Source organism: Galeopterus variegatus, unplaced genomic scaffold (genome assembly GCF_000696425.1).
Source record: "Galeopterus variegatus unplaced genomic scaffold, G_variegatus-3.0.2 Scaffold773, whole genome shotgun sequence".
Taxonomy (NCBI): domain Eukaryota; kingdom Metazoa; phylum Chordata; class Mammalia; order Dermoptera; family Cynocephalidae; genus Galeopterus; species Galeopterus variegatus.
In genome coordinates, this window is record NW_007726884.1 from 493,133 (window position 1) to 498,016 (window position 4,884).

Sequence of the window (4,884 nt, forward strand, 5' to 3'; positions counted from 1 at the left end):
GGTCATCCCTATATAGGATCCGAACCTGCGGCGGGAGCGCTACCACGCTCCCAGCGCCACCACGCTCCCAGCGCTGCACCTCCCGAGTGCGCCACGGGCTCGGCCCAGTCACTATTTATATAACAAAAAAATTATGCAAATATTATGCACTGCTGAGCCAGGTAGTTTATTATGATTATGTTTCCTTTCTTGAGCAATTTTTTTTTATTTTTCCAGGAGTTAATAATTGCCTTGTTATTTTTAGTTGCACAGTTTCCTATGAATCTATTAAATGCTTGATTGGACTTGTCAAGCACCTATTATTTTCCAAATACTCAAATATATCAAACAATCTTTCTACTAAATTTTTTTTCTGATAATCTCCCTCTCAGAGCCTTCAATTTTGGAGTAATCTACCTCAATCTGGGTCGATTACTTTCTAGGCCTACTGTACAACTGTCATACTGGGATTTTTTTCACTTATTTATAGTGCTGGATCTTTCAAATGTCAGTATGTAGAGACATTTTCTCCTTAGAGAAGATGACTCCAATCTGCTGCCTGGGGTAGGGTGGACATATATGACTAATGGCTATTTGGGAGTAGGGTCTTTCTGGGACTAGGACTGAGAAAGATGGCTGGGGATCCCCCTGTTCATTATTGGAACTTTCTCGTAATCAGCATGAAAGACCCTGTCTGGGGTCTTTCTGGGTCATTATCTCCAGAGAACATGCCTCCCCTCACCTGTGGAGGGTAGCTGCCTGGCATCAGCAGATAGTACAGAGAACCGTCGGCTCTAACAGCTCCATGCAAACTTCAACTAATCCTTGCACCTCACTCTCCTTCCATGTTCCCAGTACCACCTTGGGACCTGCGTCCTCTATAGGTTTTCATACAGTAACCTCCTTTGCCCCAAATCATGTTTCTCTCCTCTACTAATTTCTACCTTCCAAAAATTTTTTCTGAAATTTCCCATTTGCTGATGTTTCCTTTCCAATTCTCTGTCTTTCTGGAATTTTACCCCCCTTCCGCCCAACTCTCTACCACCCCCATTAGTGAGGTTTCGGTAGGGAAAGGTGATAAACTCAGCCATGTTTAACTGGAAACATAGTACCATATTTGTATGTATCTATTACACTGTGAGGTATATAAATTGTAATAATGATGATAATATGTTAGGAATAATGGTTATCAACCCTAAATGCCCTCTGCTACCATTTCTCTCAGGGTCCCTCTTACAAGTAGGCTTCAAACATCCCAAAGTTCTAAGGGTACATATGCCCTTGACACATATGGTATAAAAAAGAGATGAGTTGTACAAGAAATAAAAAATAATTACTTTAGCAATTCAAAGAAAAGTAAACTTAATTCTAGCTAATAAATGAGACACATTACATAGTATATTTTATTACAAATTGAGTTATACACAGTATATTTTATGCCTCTAAAGTGATAAAGTGACTTTATCTTTGAGTCTCATATTTTAGCTCTCTTTACTCTTAAATGATTCATTTAATGTCGATCTTTCCAGCTCATCTGCTAGCTCTGTAAAGGTGTGGACAATGTCTTTCTGCTTCACTATTATGCTACCAGTGCCTAGCACAGAGCCTGACATGTAAAAGGTGCTCAAAAGACATTTAGTGAATGTTTGGATAAATGAATACATGGCTATCCTTTCCAGAAAGTAACCCAGGCATGTCATGCTATGTTACTCTGCTGACAAAATTAAACCCTGGTGACCCCAGAACCAGGGCCTCTGGCTACTACTATGGCTCCAAACCTAATTTCTACTCTGGAGGAACAGTCCTTTAGAATGGAGCCTCCAACGATTTATAAGAGCAGATGAAGAATGAGTGAATGATGGGGCATTTTTTCTTTACTTTCTGCTAGCCCGTAACAGTATTCCCCATTCTATAAATGGTCTTTTCTAAACCAAGATTTCTCAATCTTGGCACTATTGAAATTCATGCCGGTTGTTGTGGGAGACAGTCCTGTGAATTGTAGGATGTTTAGCAGCATCTCTGGCTTCTACTCACTAAATGCCAGTAGCATCCCTGACCCAGTCATGACCATTTAAAATGTCTTCAGACACTGCCAAATGTGCCTAAAGACACAAAATCACCCTGGTTGAGAACCACTGTTTTAAGTCTTTGGAGGTTATAGTTTTAAACCTGTTAACCTCTGACAACTCTCTGGGGTAAACAAGTGATGATGAAAGGTAATATCGTATTTTCCCCTCAAATATAGGCATTAGGACAGGAACTTGTGAAGGGAGGAAAACCTTGTTGTGGGGAAAATAGAATAGTCAGGCCCCTCACCTCAGGTCCAGTTGGTGGTGCAGCACATTCTTTGTAAACAAGTCGTGTGTGGGTGGAGTTAGTGCACATGCATGCCAATGTATCTTTTAGTTTATTGCTATTTTTGTGTGTTCTGCAGTTTGTGAAGCAGCATGTCTGAAGAGCATGTTTACTTTCCTGGCAGTTGCTCAGTTTTTCTTTGGACTTTGCCGGTATGAGTTGTGTTTTTGAGTTTCTCTTTGGACTGCATAGCTCTTAGAAGTGTGTGTGCTGAATAAAGACTATTTTCCTTCAACCAAGGCTCCAAGGACCTTTTTTCCAGTGACCTAGCTTGTAGAACTGCATTTGAAGGGTTTGTGACCCAGTCTGGACAATGTGCTTGAGGGGTCTGTGAGGTCCAGACCCTGCCCTAGCTCTACACTTGTGATCCCAAGAGGAAGGATGTTATTTGGGGGGAGGTATTATGTATTCATCTTTTATGTTGTACAAAGCTATTTTCTCTGTAAATATACAGATAAGAGATATCTCTGCACATATAATAATTATATGAGTTTTGACCATGAAACCAACACCACAATCAAGATATAGAAAATTTGAGAGAAAGTTTTTTTAAAATTTAAACAAAGTTTTAAGGGAAGCACAAAGTTTATTAGTTTCAGAAAAAAGTCATGTGATGAATATGGGGGACATTCATGCATTGTCCCATGAACATACAAAAATAAATGCCACTTTACCTCCTTTTATAACTTAAGCTTCTGGTCAAGATGCTAGAATAGATGGTCCCCAGCATCACTCTCTCCCACAAATCAACAATTTACAACTATTAAAAAGCAACGACAGCCAAGCTGGAGCCACTAGAGCTCAGGGGAAGAGGAGGAGAGACCTACGGAGTTCTTGAAGGCAGGAGAAGCCACAAGGAGAGAGAGAAAGGATCAGTCCCACCATTTTGAATCCTGGTGGCTTCGAGCATGGAGCTGCTGAGCTCATGGAGCAAGAGCTGGCAAAAGCTGCAGCTGTGCCTTTTGGATGAAGTTGCTTGGAGGTGGCAGGGGAGAAGAGGGCTCCTCAGGCTAGCAAGACCACTAACAGGGCAGGGTTCCTGTGGACCCACATAGGAGCAAGGAGCCACAACAACAGAAAAAAGGAATCACTTAGAGGCCAGTGAGTTATTGCAAGGGACTGAAGCACAACCCATCCCATGGGTAGTGTTTGGAGTATGGGAGGTGGGGGAGAGGGACCCACTGGCGGAACACTGGGGCACAGCAAGGACAGCTAATCTGCCTCCCAATCAGTGTAGGACCACTCAGAAGATACTGATCAGGAATATAGATCTGCAGGGGGTGCATTTTGCTGAAAAGTATCAGGCCCAGACCAACAATTAAAACCTGAGCTGCGCAAAAAGCCTTCCCCAGGGAATCAGCAGCAAAGCATCAATTTAGCTCAACTACAGGGCTCTAGTGCTGGTCCCCACAGGAAGTTCCCCCATTTTAGAAGTAAGCAAAGTGAAGGGGACGCTCGGACGAAGGAATCACGCGAGACCTGGGCTAACAGTTCGCCGGAGAAGTTCCGCTTTATTCAAGGACTGCGCGTACATTTATAGGGTGCTGTGCTCCGGGGCGGGAGAGAGAGTAGACGGGGCGGTAACTGATTGGACGGGGCTGGGCAGGAGGTGAGCCTTGACCTGTGACTGGCTGAGGTTTGGCGCGGGTGGGCTTGGGTGTTGGCACCAGCAGGCTTGTCTACTGCAGAGAAGAACCAGGAAGGGTGCCATATTGCCAGGGTGTGTCCCTGTTCAGGCGCCCATGGGGTCCCTACACAAAGGACAACAAGGTTTTAGTTCCAGTGCAGAGTTTAAGTAGTGGGAACAGCAAATAAGCCAACACAGAACTGAAAGAAAAAACAAAATACCCACAGACCAGAGACAAAGTTTGATATTAACTAGTAAAGGTCTCAGTTCACCGAAGAACATGTGTAAAACCTAGAAGGACTGGAAGCCCACTGGGCCCCCAAGCCAGGGAGGGGGAAGGGCTGGGGGCCTCAGCCGTGCCACCCAACACCAAAAACCAGCCCAGTGATGACCACCAAGACACTGCAAGAAGCACCCTGAGCTCCCAAGCTGGGGCAGTGGGGGACCAAGGGCTTTGGCCACACACCCCCTGACATCCTTATTCAGCCCAGCAATGACCAAGCCACCACTGGAAGCCCCCTAGTCTCCCCTGCAGGAATGAGGGTGGTGCTGTGGGCCTCAATCCCACCTCCCCTCCTTCCTCCTTCTCCCACCCTATTTCCTTCCCTGTTCACCTCTCTTCCTCCCACCCAACTACTCTGCAACAACATCTTAGAATGTAATCACAGATGGAGCCAGGGACCAACCCTTCCTCCTGCAACCAGGCACACTGCCACTGCCATGGAGCCCACTAGGGGTGCTGAGGTATGGAGTTGGGGACCTACCCCTCCTCCCACAAGCAGGCAAGGAGCATTCCCAAAACACCACTTCCATGTGACCACAGCCACCACAATAGCCACGGCTGCCACAAAAGCTGCTAGATGCTACAACCACTGTGCAGATGGCCTGCCAGCCACTCGAGTGCATTGACAAAAGGAGATACA